This window comes from Heliangelus exortis, chromosome 10 (genome assembly GCF_036169615.1).
Source record: "Heliangelus exortis chromosome 10, bHelExo1.hap1, whole genome shotgun sequence".
NCBI lineage: Eukaryota > Metazoa > Chordata > Aves > Apodiformes > Trochilidae > Heliangelus > Heliangelus exortis.
The window spans coordinates 19719317-19735804 of NC_092431.1; the positions used below are offsets into that span (position 1 = coordinate 19719317).

Below are 16488 nucleotides of genomic sequence, written 5' to 3' on the forward strand. Positions count from 1 at the left end.
TTCTCTGGAGATCAGTGCTTTCACTGATGTTTCACAGATACTTTAGCAATAATCCCTTTTCACAGGCATGCAGATTAATTTTTACAGATAACATAGCCCTCCAAGAGTCTCAACTTGAGGCTCTCTTCAGAAGACAAAGGTTAGTATTTCAGACTTCTTCAGAAAAAGTAAGACCAACAGATGACACTGATTAGCAACTAACTTCATTCATATGAATGCTGAGATGTGAGCTTTTAGCTGCAGTAGTAGTTACTACATATATTCACTGGCATTTTACCTTGTCTTTATATTGGCTGCAGTCTGTCTGCCTTTTCTTTCATTTTATTCCTTACCTCTTCCATCTGCTGTCTGTTTTATCTCCATCTATCTGGTGGATATTTACCCACTACACTTCAAAAGCTTCAGTTTGACAGCTGCACACGATTAGTTAAATAATTTTTTATTTGTATCTATGCTGACTTTGCTATGCAAGGACTTAGAACTAGTCCATCATTTATTTCATGAAAAAGGTGTCTTTTAAAAATTATTTTCATCAACTCAGAATAATTAATGGATTAACATAAGGTTTAGATAAAATGGATTTTCAAATAGGATTGATATTGTGTTTAGCTGTGTTTCTGTTAATTTTTTCCTAACAACCAAGATATGCAAAATGTTTGGATTTATTACATAAGAACTGTGTTTAAAGCAACACACAAGTTGCTCATATTTATTGCATAATGCTCCCCCTAAAGATCAGCACATACTGGTTACTTCATGTGCTTCTTTAAATCAAGACATTGGCTGTATTAGTAGGCCAGTTTTAGCAGACATCAAAATTAGCTGAAACATACGCAAACGTGAGCAAATTTATGAAATTATATTTAGGAGATATATTGTGCTACATCTGTTAAGAGGAAATTGTAATTTTTTCAATGTACAGAAAAAAGTGATTCTAAAACATCTTACATACTAAGGAAGATTAGCTAAATTAGTTTTTCTATCAGTAAAACAGACAATCACCTTTATACTTAGAACTAACCCATATGCATGCCCTACATATGCACACATAATTAACACTGAATTGAAGTAGACTACTCACAGGCTTATTTGGTTGCTTACTTAATAGATTTCCTCCTTTCTCTACCAAGAGTATATTTTATGTGAAAAAAATTAAAACCAGACTGAAAATGCAGTCTATCTCATAGTTCATTCTCATCTTCCACATGTTTTGAGCATAACATCAGAATACGCACTCATTTCACAAAGGTCCTTCACATTTAATGGCTTGCCTCTCTTTTTGTATTTTAGTATTTCAAATCTTAGTGATTGGTTACTTTGTTCTCAGTCCCACTGGGCCTGTTATCTGTAATTAAATATAAGCCTCCTTGATATTAGTAGAGCACTGATGGATTGTTGCTTACCTATCAGGCAGCACTTAGAGAAATGGAGGTCCTTGAAAGCAAACAGCAACAGAGCATAAATCAGCTAGAATGAAGACAGGAGTGAATATAGATTTTGTGGTAAGAACACTCAGGAGTTTGTTCTTCGAGGTCCACAGATTGGAGATTACATTCATATTGATTTATCATCAGACATCTATTGATCATTGGCTAAATGACTGCACAGATAAACATATGTATCTTTCCACTTCTGCCACCAGACCTAATCTTACTGATTATGCAAAACTAAAAGCATAACCCTCTCAAACCTAAAATGTTGATGAAATGCTGCATAAAGCTTTGTGCAGTATAATGGATCTCAAAAAGAACACAAAATCCCACCCCACCTACTACTCCCGTAAGACCAAAGAAAAACTCAATTAAAAATATTCCAGATTTATTTTCAACCTTTTAAATACTTCATTGACAACTCCTGCAATTCTGAAATCCCTTTGCTACTTTTCTTGTAATGTCAGACACAGCTATTTACAGTTTTCAAAATGCAGGGCAGCACTATGAACAATAGATACCACAAGCAGAATACAGCTAGGCTGATGAGTAGAAGCTCCTATAACTATTTTAATCTATTCTTACAAATTCACACTCTGTAGTATCATAAAAAAGATGTTATGATTCTAAGGAGCTGGGAGGTAGTTTACTCTAGTTGAGCATAGAAATTTTTTTTAAGCAGTTAAGGTCATAATTTTTTTGTTGATGGAAACATTCATGTTTCTATTTGGAAGCTGCACTTCCACAGAATGTGGATCTGATTAGACCACAGATCTATTTTCACAGCATGTGTAAATCCAGTCTTTCAAAAATATTGGCAAAACTTACTTTCCTTGTGGTCTGCCATTTGCAACACATTCACTTCTTGTACTTACTGAAGAGTAACCAATACACCAGCAAATTTAATAACAGTTACTTGACTATACACTTGCATAAGCAAAAATGAAGAAGAGAAGGAAGAGGTAAAAGAACAGTTAAATCCAAAAATGAAAGCAAAAACCAGTGAACTGGCAGGCTAATTTTAACAAGCACATCGGTTTTGCTGTGGACATCAATAGTGGTTTCCACATGCCAATAAACAGAAAAGTTCACCTGAGCTCAGCCTTTGCTAATCAACACTCTCACATTCAGAATAGAAAATGACATGCAGGTATTTAGCACACCACCAATTACCAAGGTCCCAGATGGAGATCTCCCATCAGTCTCCTGCTCACTAGCAGCAAAACATTTGGAAAGGAGAAAGATCAAAAGGCTCTGCAGCTTCGAGGCACTTTTGCACTCCATCTCCCTCCAAAGCTGGTTGGTAGGAGTGCCTGAACAGAATCATCCCTACTTTGGAAAAACAGGACAAACCCACTAGACATGCTTCCTACAGTCTCCCACACAAAGAGTTTTTCTTTCTCACATCCCATGGTATTTTCTCCCAGATTGCTGGGGAAGTCCTTTGAAACCTGTTGCCTGAAGAAAATCCCCTGCACCTCCCCAAGCCATCTGGCCTCCTGATCTTCTCTCTCTCTAGCTGCTGCAGCTTGTAATTAGTCCCAGCTGAGCAGATAGTTAATCTCCTTTAGCAGTCAGAATCACATGGGGCATATCCATTTCATTGCAGGGCATGGACCAATATTTACAGATTAAAATGAGGCTTTCCATTATCTCCCTTTCCTTGTCTTCAGAATCCATACAAAGAAGATTAGATTGGAAGTTCAGAGACAGAAAAAGCATTCACCACATTTTATTGATAGAGCAGTAATGAAGAAAAACCCTATGTTTATTATTAATTCAAAATTCAAATTAATATAGAGTAGAGCTTTCCCACTGGAAAAATAAATTGTTAACTGTGAAGAAAAAATAAAAACTTATTTGCAAATAGCAAATATTGGTTTTGTAGAAAATGATGTTAGAAACCTAAGGTTAGAGTTTACCACTGAAAAGAAGACTTTAAATTAGGAAGTCTTGAGTCAAGAGAAATTGTGCTGAGCTGGAACTCTGAAAATGAACCTAGTGACATTTAGGGTTAACTTAATGTATATTGTGCCACTAGAATGAAAGCACCCAGATTAACTATATTGTCAGGAACACTTAAAAGATAACTGTAGAAAATGAAATACTGAAAAACAATGATTACTTTGCAACAGAAAAGCCTATTGCTTATATTTATTTTATGAAAAAGCAAACTAATGAGACTGTATAAAACTATATTTTCATTTCATGGTTATAGCTCCAGTGAAATGTCTAAACCAAAACAAATTCCGTTCATTATTGTTCATTATTTATATTGCTATGAGAAACCAACAACGAAGTTGGCTAATAAGTATTAGTGTAAATTACTCTCACCACATCCATATACCCATACTATTACAACTGTGGACAATTCATAATGAAAAATGTTATTTTTTTTTTTCATATTTACTTCACCATCACCTTGAGTATATAACATAATAGCAATTTGAGGGGAAAAAAAGGAGGAGGAAAGGAAAAAGGAGAGGCAATCCTGAGGGAGGATATGGAAAACATCAGTCATACCCTGACTAACAGTTACTGGGCTATGTCAATCTATAGCATCTGTCCATCTGTCCATCTTTCTCTTCCCTCTGTTTGTAGAAGTATACTTTCAAGACAGAAGAGGTAGGAGGTACCTCCATTGGATGAGATGCAGAACAACATCCTGAGGATACTTCCAGGTGCCTACCTTCATGAGAGGTATCTCAGCTCCAGGTTGCAGGCAGGGGAAGTGCCAAGGATCAGGGGTCAGAAGCACCAGCCCCTCCTGCTCTGCCCTGTGCTAGCTCTGCCTCTGGGGACCAGCATCACCCACTCCTGGGGAGATCTGGCCCTGATTCCAAGCACATTTTGGGGTTTTTTAATTTATTTTTTTTATGGCGCATACATATTTTTGATACTTTGAGTTGAATTTCACATCATTTATTATGACCAAGGTGTAATTACAGCGATCTATGGCAGAGATTGATGGGCTCTTGGGTGCCCCAATGGGGATCCTGGGGGATCTAATTCCCAGTGATTCTCAGGTCAGCAATACCCACTCTCCGCAGAAGCAGAAAGAGTGAAACACATCAAGTGCCTTGAAAAGCAATGGTCTGCCATCACCTAGGGCAAATGAGATCTGGCTTTTTGGTAGCTGGCACCCAGCCTTCATTCATCAAGAGTTTCAAACATCACCACCAGTCAGAAGTATCTGAATTAGTGTCTCTGGATTGATGCTGTGAGTCCTCAGCACTCACTTGGCTCCATATAGCACAGCATCATCTCAGGTGTGCCTGCATACTCCACAAAGTACCAAGACTCACAAGACCATAAATGAATCAAAAAAACCCCAAAACCAAACCTCCCCTTCACTTCTATTTTGAATGTTACCAGTGAGACCCACAAAGACTAAAGTAACACTACACATGGCATAGAATGGCAACTGATGAAAATACTGATTGGCAGCCACGTGTCCCTGGTTCTGCTCTCGCAGTGCAATACCAAATGAATCATTTTCATCACTTTCTGCCTTTGTTTGCCTATCTAATAGATAACCAAAGTAACCAAAACATGTTTTTCCTTTGAAAACACTTGAAGATAGAGTGGGGAACAGTAAAATGTACACTGTAAGAGTAAAAAACTTGAGTGTGAAGCTGGGCACAAAAGGCCACAGCCTGATGAATGCCTTCCTGAATAGGATCTTCCTATCATTTTTTCATCACTCTAAATAACTATAATAAACATAATGTCATTCTTCCACAGAACATTGTATTTGATGATACCATTTGGTACAGTGATTTCTGTGAAGATCTGAATAGAATCATGTCAATTATGGCTTTGACAAAGTCAGGCTAATAACTACCAGTCAACCAATTCTGCTCAGCTTTTTTACCAAAAATGTACTCTATACTTCTGTGACAAACAGGTACAAATATTAGTAAGTAGGTATTAGTGAGCCAAAAACATTTCACTGTGAAGGCCTTGTAAATGCAAGACAAAAAAACATCTTTACCTGAAAATCTGTTTCGTACTGGGGAAAATTTTTATATTCTAAGCACTGTTCTGCTTTTTTACGGTAATGCTCATACTCTGTGTGTTACCATGTGGCTAAGTAGTTTTCTCAGTGTTGATTTCTTAGTCTTCCTTCTTATTTGAATAACAGCTGGGAATGCTAGCTTATTATAAACTGCCAATCTCTTAGGAAGCTGCAGTTACAACCATTAAGTAAACATCAGTTATTAAAATTATGTCTTCAACATGCTGAGATGTCTGTGTTTTTATTTCTATTACAAGCAAATGTGTTAAAAGATGTGCTCCTTTCCTGCTTACTTCTCCTGATAATTCTAAAATGCACCATTTATAGTAGTTAAACCTATCCACCCCATTTTGAGCAGTTTCTTGTTACAAAGAAATGCATAGGGACAAAAATGGGTTGGGTTTTTTTTGTTGTTGTTTTTTTTTTTGTAATATATCTTCTCTACACTACTAAAATTTTACATTATTTACATTGCAATAACATATTGCATAAATACCTGTGTTCCTTTTAATGATGAAATGGAGCTGACACAGAGGGATACATCTAGATACTGATAGGGAGGGAAAAGCAATACTAATTGTTGAAACTGTATTTAAGACCTTGATAAAGTTATAATTAAGGAGATAAACAAAACAGGAACAGGAGCTGGATGTGGCCAAAACAGATGAAAGATTGAAGGAAGAAAGCCAAGTTTAGGTGGATGAATTACAGAAGGACACAAATAAACTTGGTGAAGGAAAGTGTGAGTGGGATGACTCTTCATCATATCCTGGGATCAGATAAGAATCTGGCCAAAACTGAAGGAGGAAATCACTCCACTATAATCACTCAAGGAGCATCAACTGAAGGGTCTCACTTGTTCAATAAAGAGATTAATCTCTTCCTAAATCAAACTTGCTAGCAAATTAGTATAAAGAATAACTGAGTTTTGCCCCCTACCCACTAACATCACAGAAGATCAATCCCTTTTGTCTGTGTTCCCACATCTCATCCACCCACAATGAAAGACTCTGCCAAAGATCATATTGAAAGCTTAGAAAACAGTATTAAGGGGAGTGTCCATTATTTTTCTGTGCAGTGTATACATGTATAGTAAGTAGCATAATGTATTTAGTAGTGTTATACACATATAATACATAAAGACACATTTGCAGCCTATTTAAATCACAGTCCTATTTTCTTAACTCTCTTTTGTAATGTGCTTCAAAATTACCCAAGCCTTCCTTGCCTAGCATTCGTGCTTCAAATCATTGCACAGAGTAACTCAAAAATAAGCAGCCATGTTGTAGGTTTGACTTAACACAACTTGATTTATCCATTTGCTTTTGCTTCTGCATTCTTCCCCCCCGCTTCCCCAACATGCACAAAGTGAATCAGATGCCTGGTATCTGCACTACAGCTGAAAGTCCTGTTGTGCCTCAAGAAAATCTTGTTGATCAATACCAATTCCATGTAACTTACTGTGCATTCTTTGATCCTTCTCAACTAGTTATTAAAAAACCATGTCCTTGTGTTAGTCATCTACACACAGCATTTCTGGGTTTGAGTTCTCCAACAGTGATATGGACACGGAGAGCACAAAAAGGAAAACACAATTCCATCTGGACAAATAACAGTGATTGAGAGTTATTTTTGAAAACACTTATCACCTAGGTTTTTTATGAGATAACAGACCTTTTAATATTTCTTTATACTCAGAGAAACATTCTCCGAGTCCAAAGAGACTATGTTTCAACAAGTAATTCTGGAGCGATGTCTCACACTCATTTACAGTTCTGTCAGCTAAGCATTACAATGTATATATATGAACAAGAACCAGAAGATAGACTATCAGCAAAAGTACAAATATTGTATTTATCTTGAGAGTTCTCACTAGATCTGTTTGCTCACACATTCAGACTGGAAGCAGAAGACATTAAGGATAAGCTCTTCAGATCTAATGTAGAGTGAATGAGAATCTTGCCCTTCAAGTGTGTGAAGCACTATTAACACCTGTCACATTTCTATAGAACAAATCAGATGCTGTCAATCAGAAAGTCCTACAGGCACAGAGTACATGGTTTCCATTTTCTTTTAACTTCTTTCCTCTGCTTCCTTCAAGTAGAAAATCACTCTCGAGTGAACAAGGTAATTTTAATTTCCCACCTAACAGTATATCTACATCTAAAAAGTGAGAATATAGCAGGTCCTGTTATGACCTGGTCACTTATCTGAATGATAATGCAATTTCAACTGGTTACCAAGCAAAAGTGAATCATCTAGACCTTATTTGTATAGAAATTTCATATTTGTGGAGTTCCTTGGAATTACGTGCTGTAAAGATCAACCAACCCAATTCACCACTAAAATCAAAACTAAAATATTACTTTACTTCTTATATTCCGCACCAAGTAAGAAAAGTACTGCAGTTAAAACTGTTGTGAATGGGTCTCCTGATCAGACAGGAAAGGAGCCAAACCTTATGTGTCCTTCTTAGTGACTGATCATTGCCACCTTCTGTTGGACGTACTGAAAAAATATTTATTTCTATTCATTATAAGCCTGCTGAACTAGAAAGCATAATGAAACTCAGCATCTAAAGAAGAGAGATTTGAGGAGAACCTGAAAAACTGCACCACACTGAAGAATTAAGTGCAGAATATATCTATCTGATACATGTTGATTCATCAGATATACTACTAATCACTTACAAAGGAAGGCTTCACATTGCTGCTAGGGGAGTTTCCAGCATGCATTCATCAAATCTCTCTGTCCAAAAATATTTTTTTTTTAAATGCTTTTAATTTATATGTAGAAAGTATATGAAACCACTGTGCATATTGTTCCTTATTTTTAATTTTCCATGGGTTATAAAATGCACACTGAGAGCTGCACGCAAATAGCTTCCTCTTCAATGTTGCTGAACAAGATACAAGATTCTTAATGAGGAAAAAGAGAACATCAGTTTGTTATGCATCTTATTCATGAGTACATCCAGAAAGGATGAATAGATGGCTGACTGTAATAAGGAATAGCTAATGATACACAGCACAGTAGACATTTTCATTATACATCACTTCTCTTCAGTTACCAAAAGTATAGATTAGCAATGATGCTGGGGAGAAGAACACACCTGACATTTTTGGTGCTTGATTCAGCTCATACAAATGAGCTAATTTTCAATAGATTGTTGCAAGCTCAACAGAACTTCCTGAACATCTTATATTTTAAAATTAAGAGACACGGGGAGCAAAACGATAGCTTTCTTTCCTTTGCATTTAGTTGTAATAAAAAAAAAGTGAAAAATACACATATATGTATCATTCAAATGAGTGAAATACCATGAGTGGTAAAATGGGAAAAGACAATAATATAAGCAATACATTCACTGTAAATTATTCTCATTCATGGGTCTGCTTTTTTACCTCTTGCAGTCCTAAAAATAGCCCTTGTATAGCACAGAAAGACTTTCAGCACAACAGAAACCCACTGAAGTGGGTCTTTTTGTTTCTTTTTAACCTGTGTGTGAAAGTAAACCACAGTTAGAGAAGCTGATGGATAAAGGCTCGTGTTCTCTATTCATTTTTCTCTCAATTTGATTGTGAGTTTTAGTATATGTTTATGAAGTCTTGTGACCGTGACAAGACTGCTTTTTTAACCTTGAGAAGAGCTACATTTACTTCTGATTCTTAGCCGTAGGTGGTTTTTTCATTAAGTGAGGAGGTGAATATTCCTGTATATGAATATTAAAAAAACAAATGGCCTGTGCTAGAGACTCCTTAAACAATGTCCCTCTACCCCATCCTACCTGCCAGAGACCTTTTTTTCTTCCTGTCCTCCATCAAATATGATCATTATCAAATGTACCTCATGAAGCTCAGGGCCATGCAATCTTTTCTTTGCCAACCTTTGCAAAACTGGTTTATAGTCTCTCACAGGAGACCGAAATTCATCTATGAGAATGGATATGCTTTCCTTCCTGGAGAAAGCATTTTGTACAAACTGGGTGAGAAATATCTTAAAAGGGGGAAGTTGTATTCTCTTCTCTTATTGCTACAACCCAAGTTTGTGTTTCATTATTCTGTATGTTTCTGAGAAATCTTTTATTTGAGTAGGTTCTCAAAGAAATATCTCTTAAATGGGAAACTCCTGACAGAGAAAAAAATCTTTGAAAATTTATGCTTCCAGTCAGAATCAAAGTTTTTGCTCCTATAGTGTTCCAATATACAATGAAAAATAAGATGTTTCAGGCTTATTCTGGATTGTTCACATGCATGCAGTGCGTTTACAGAACAATAATTCTACTCAGATGCCACAAAATTATTAGAGTCTTAATTCTCAAGCAAGCTGTTAAAAACTATTTTGTGTGTTTTAAATGAAAAATAGTACAGATACCTTATCCCAATAATTCTGTCAAGTATAAGGAATATGAAAATGCTTTATAAATAAACAAAATGGAATAAAGGATTATGGTTATGTTTTATATGTGGGGACTCATAGTGTTTTCTACAGAGTGCAAAGGGCTAATGAGTTGCATGTTTTCTGGATTGTAACATCTACACAATGTCTGTTACTGTTCTCATAATACCTCACGCCTGCCTGCAACATGCTCAATTATTTATATACATTTTATAAGTAGAGAAAGTATAAATTAAATATTTTATTAGTTTGTTGTGTCCTCTTTCACAAAAATGAGACGGATCCAGGGAGCAGGAAACAAAACAATGGAAAAGTTCTGGAATAAAGCTATTCCACCTAGCCAGAAACACCACTGATAATGAGGAAGATGTACTTGCTTGCTATTTTGGAGTTACTAACTGCAACACTGTGTAGACTTCCTTAGGAGATACAGACAAGAGACTAAACAATAGATTTATGCATCTTCCAACTGACAACAAGTTGCTATTTGCCAAAATTTAAGATCTCTGAGTACTGGAGTTGATTTCTCATTAACTTGTTTCATTGCATAATGAGCCTTCGGGATGAGTAAATATGATTTGCCACGCAACTTAAAAAATATGGGAACCTGTATAGCTTTATTTTCATCTCTAGCCTCTTTCTCTCTTCTCTACATCTAATACCTTTGAGAATAGAACTGTTAATGTTCTAATACATTTTTAATGAAGAATAATAAACTGTTAAATCACACATCAATCATTTTGCTACATCCTTAATGCAATGAATTAGTAAACTCTTTGACAGTTCTGCTCTTACTATGAGTAGAAAGTTGCCATAACATGGCTAATAAGTGAAAATGAAGCAATGTCAATACTACAGTACACCTAGTAACATGTTTTTACTGTCTGGTTACTAAAGCAAGATTAACAATCCACTGTTTCAGGAATATACAAGTGTAAGAGACATAAAAAACCAGGCAAATACCACATCAGAGATACAGCTGTCCAGGACATATTTTGAGCTCTTAAGATTTTCCTGCCTATGTAGGTCAGTTTTGTTTCTTTTAATGCACATGCTTCTCATAATTATTCAAAGGAGAACCAAAACCAGAATGAGAGATCCAGCCTTTTTCTTTCTGAACTTTTGGAAAGTCAGGATCTATTCCTATTTGCCAAATTGAACCTTGAAACTGAGGTCATAAGAGATTTACAAACATGAACCTCTATATAAATCTCAACCTTTAAAACTTAAAGCTTTAAAACTACTTTTCGAAGCTCAGTTTTCTGATCTAAGCCACTTACAAAGTGATTTAAAAAGAGCCAAGTACTTCAGTCAGAAAATGAAAGGAGGCAAGCATGATCTGTATTTCTAAAAGGCAGATCTCAGACAAGCCCAACAAAAGAATAGGCATTTCCTACAGGGTGGAATCCACCATGGGCTACTACCCAAAGTATGCTGAAATCATCACTGGGGATTCATAGGGCACAACACTGTTAAAGACAGATATTAGCAATAGCACTGTGCACTGTTATTCAAATATTTGGGTAAGCCTCAAGGCATTTGCTATTACTACTAATGCAGCTGATTCCACACAACCATATCAGCAGACATCACCTTTTTCACTAACTGAAGAAGAATTCTTTGAGATTCTTCAGTATTCTTAAGGATCACAAGTCATTTTTTGTGTTCTCCTCAGTGGAAGATTGCTGCTAGTGGAAGATGAGAGCTAACACTATTAAAACTGGACCTACATTTAATAGCAGTGAACTACTTAATAAAGCAACCCTTTCACCTTGTAAGAAAGTTTATCTCTGCAAATACATTTAAACCTCTAGGTACTCAGGGCAGCAGCTAGTCCAGGCAGGGAGAAGAGGGCAGCATCAAACTTCTCAGTACCAACCAAATGGACACCAACTACTGATCTTCCATATATGGAACACATGTATGATCACAAAGGAACAGTAACTAACAGGTATTTTTGTTCCATCCAGGAATCTGACCAGGTTATATCATTATCTATAAACTGTTTGAAGGGAGTACAGAAATAAAATTTTGTCTGGTTTTTGTTTGGCAAGTTTTACATCAGGCAATAAGCATCTGTCATTAAAAGAAAAGCCTGCAGAATTAGCAAAAGTACAGAATAATTACAGACATATTTTGTGCACAACAGCTGCTCTGTAGAGCTAAGGTCAGCAAAGCTATTGGTGGTTTTGTGTACTTCTGTTTCTGTCACAGGTTAGTCAAGATACAGCTTAGAAGAGAAAGCAGAGTGCTTTCCCCAGCAGAATCATAGAATGGCTTAGGTTGGAAGGCACCTTAGAGACAGAGTGATATGAAGTGCACACTGGAAGTATAATGAAACTGGTAAGCAAAAACCAGCATGATGTAATGAGTAAGAGGAGCTCCAAAGCCTGGAACAGCTGTGATTCAGACCCTTGACCTGCAACAATTTTGCAGTCTAAGTAAAATAAATATTTGGTTAGTCCATTGTATAGCATCACCTTCACTGCTGAAACATTTTAGCTGTTTTAAGTTTCTGGCAGCTTGCTGACATATTAATCCTACCTACTTTTCTGCCTCCTCCTCCTCATTACTGATTATGGGCAAATTCAGATGCTGTCCCAGTGATGGAGATAACTCTGGAACTGCAATTTGATTTCCACTCAGGTCACAAGTCAGCCCTTTGCAATCTGCCATGAAAAGGCACCTGCACAGAAGCTGTGTAGCAGAGACACAGCTGGACATGGTATCCTCAGTCCATTTTATATTTTATATGGTTAGCAGGTTGTTGTGGTGCACTGTCACTAGGACGTCATTCTAGGCAATGTATGGCCTGTGCAGGTTACCTGGAGTCATTTATCACTGGCTTGACAGATTTTCACTCATCCCTTGGATATAATGTACAGAAAGGACTGTAACACCTTGGAAGAGCTGCCCTTTCATCAGCTTTATTTACAACCTATGGCACCAATAACCAACCAAGGAAAAAGATGCTCCTTTTTGCCACCATCACACATATAAAGGCTGTTTCACAACAGGGTCCCTGATAGCATACCAGGAATGGGACTGGATCATGGGTCATATTTCCATTGCACTGTGTTGATACACTCTCCCCCTATTTAAGATTTATCCTCTTTTTTAATTTTATGTATGTAGTTGCCAAGGCTCTTGAACACTAAATAAATCTTCATCTTGTGACTGAATGAAAAGAAAGTGCAAAGAGAGATTATACCTTACATTTTCTAGTTCTCCCATCTGCTTATCAAATTCTTCTTTTTAATACATGCAAGTAGCAACATTCTGGTGGGTCAACTAGCTTATAATTAATTATTGATTAGATATTACAACCATATGCTGAGATTCATTTGGAAACCAAAGTGCTTCCTTGGTACTTATGTTAGCATTTATTAAATAAGCATTATTAATCTGAATTGTGTTGTGTTCAAATGTAAGCCCTCAGAGCAAAGATAATGATCACAGCATTAGTATTTGTAAAAGAGAATTGATTTTCCAACTTCACCAAGTTAGCTGAAATATGGGATAGGCTGCAGGTACTGAAGCCTGAATGCTACTAGACACTGCTGGCATGCTTAGGTTTCTCAGTGTACCCCCAAAAAATAAATAATATTTTTAAAAAAACAAACTTATTCCTCTAAATGGTGTAAACAAGATCTAGAGGTCCTAAAAATATAAAATTATTAATAATAAAATATATAATTAATAAGATAAAAATAAATATAAAAATAAAAAATATAATAAAAATATAAAAATATAAATATATATATATTATATATTATTATATTATTATATATTATATATATTATTATTTTATATATTATTTATATAATTATTATTTATTATATTATATATTATTATATTATTATATATATTATATATATAAATATATTATATTTATATTATATTATATATTATATTTATAAAAATATAAAAATAAATATAAAAATAAATATAAAATTAATAAGCCTTATTCATACATCATGGGTCACACATTATTTTCATTCCAAGAGTCCTCACAGTATTAAAAAAAAAAAAAGTAATTAACTTTAGTTTTCCATATGCAGCTACTCTACACAAAGCCAGTGAAATTTCAGTGAAGTAAATTATTTCACTATATATTTTGAAATAAATTACCTTCTTTTTCTTGAGATAAAATACAGTTACATGGGGAAGAAGCAAGACTGTTTTTAAATGAGATATATGACAATATGTATGATTTTTGTTTGTGGTTTCTTAAATTTTGTATTTTAAACACCTTGAAATCTCACCATGAAATTCACAACTTAGCAACAATCTCATCAATATAAAATTTTATATACAGCATCCAAACTAAATAATTGTATGATGCACGAATGCAGGATATTTCATGGAATATGGTTAAGAGTCATTCTCAGCAGAAACAAGGACTGGACAGAATTTTGGTAAGAACAACTTTGGGTATTCTTTGTGTAAATGATCTCTCATGGCTCTTTTTATGCAGCACATCAGACACGAGTTAATATTAGCATTGTAAGTGTTGCATTAAAAAAAAAAAAAAGAAGGAAAAAGAGAAAGAAAACCAAACTGACCCAGTAGTGTGACGGTTCTACTTAAGATACATTACATACATTTGCAGGGATAATTTCATTCATTTGACAGCACATTTATCAAGTGACTGTTTTACAAGATGTTCTATTACTTGCATTAAGAATTTTCATACTTGTATTTATATTGTTTTTAGAATTCAATGCTTTGCTTTTTATAAAGTAGGAAAAACAAATATTGATTTCTAATTTGCTTCAGCTGCCTGATCTACAGTTTCCTGTGGTCAACGTTGTTATTCTGTGAATTGTTAACTAAGGTCCTACCTATCTATTAAATATTTTATTGGAGACAATGGGGGAAAATAGTTTTTGATAATTTTCACTGCTGTCACCCATAATTACTATTTAAATCAAATTTTAAAATAAATAAATGAGTGCAGTCCTCCTGCCCCTGCTTGGGCACTGGATCACTGCCAGCCTGTGTGCAGGCTTTGCAACCTCCCTATGGTGAAACTAGAGTAAAGCAGGGGCTTAAGTTTCACTCATTATATCCTTGAACAAAGTTGTTCAGATTTTCCTTTTGGAATCAGTTTCATGTCAGATTCCCTCCAGTCCCACTGATTTAATACTTATACTGGTGTGTATGATATTACACACATGTTGTAATGCTCCTCAGCCAAAAAAACTGCATGATAAACACAAGTGATTAAACTTAGGGTTCCAAGTATAAATTCACTTAATTTAAAGTCTTCTAGAAGATTTAGCACAGCTCTTCTGATATAGTGTTCAGTAAAACCTTCACAGGGTCCTCAACAAATTACTTCAAGAGATAAATGGAATTGAAAATGTGCCTCGTTCAGCTCTCTTATTAAGCTGGTATGAGCTCTTTTAGAGCTAATTTTCACTTCTAATTCCAGGAAAAGAAATCTGACATACAGTAACATTTATCTGAATGGAAACATCAAAGCAAAAAGTTTGACAAATACAGACAAGCAAATTCATCCAGAAAAGATGTAGAATAGTGGAAGTATTTGCTAGAAAACAATATCCCAGGATATCCAAAAGTTCCTCTCTCCTACCTGAGCTAACCCTGGAAATGGAGGTGGCAAGAGAGATCAGAGCAGCTTTGTGGGTCAGCTGATAATACCTGCTATTATTATTAGGTATTAAAAAAAATAAAAATAAAAAACCAAACCAATACTTCCAATTCTACCAGTGATAACAAAATGAGCTTATGAAGGGGATACTCAGTTTATCATGGTTCACCAGAGCCCATTTGGTAACAGCTAAATAATGCATGCAAATTTGGAAAGGTCAAAAGCATCTCAGTTAAAATTAATTGTCTCAAGTTTTCAGAAGGAATGCCAAAAAATTCACATCCAGTGAGTGAACTGCCCATCAGCTATTTACACTACACAATTCACTGACTGACATCGCTCTGAGAAAGGAATCCATTAGCAGGCTGCAAATAAATAATCTGAAAACTTCCACACTAGTAGCTTTTAATGCACTTTGTTTTGGGAATACTGACAAAAATTTCAGCGTGATGCATCTTCTTTGACTGCAAAATATGTGTAACAATTTAGAAATATTGATGAAAAGTGAAAAAAGTTAAAATCAATTTCTTCTGTCATACCTTTCTGCAGAGACCATTCAGAAGGTGATAATGCTGCAGTTCCAGTTCCAATCACTAACATTTCTGTAGCACCTATGGAAAAAAAACAAGTAGGTAAAACAAAATAGTCAAAGAAAAAAAAACAACCCAAAAAATCAGAACAGAAATTTCAAGATACATTCTTCCAGATGTCACTATATAAATCTCCAGCAGGACATCTGGCATATTCCTTTCATTTGGTGTCAGATCCATCACCCACTAAAGTGAAGAACAGGCTATTACTGGCTTCTGTAGGAGCTGGAACAAACCTCCAAATTGTGAGGTTCTTTCTTGCTTCATGATAGTTGATATCAGCAGAAAATAAAGAGATACAGCATTTTGAGGGCATTTTTACAGCATGCAGATAATAATAATTACAGAGTGCTCACTGAACAGTACAATATTGCCCCATAATTGCATGTTATGGTAAACATACATTTTATGATAGAATATTTGAAGAACTTTAAG

General features: G+C 35.4%; 1 long non-coding RNA gene across 1 annotated transcript in view; it reads right to left on the reverse strand.

Annotated features, from left to right (window-relative positions):
• LOC139800249 (uncharacterized) overlaps positions 1 to 16057 on the reverse strand; it is a 51430-nt gene extending 35373 nt beyond the window's left edge. The window contains exon 1 of the long non-coding RNA XR_011727682.1: positions 16003 to 16057. This is a non-coding gene — a long non-coding RNA (uncharacterized lncRNA). The remainder of the gene's footprint in view (positions 1 to 16002) is intronic.
• Positions 16058 to 16488: the final 431 nt, after the last annotated feature.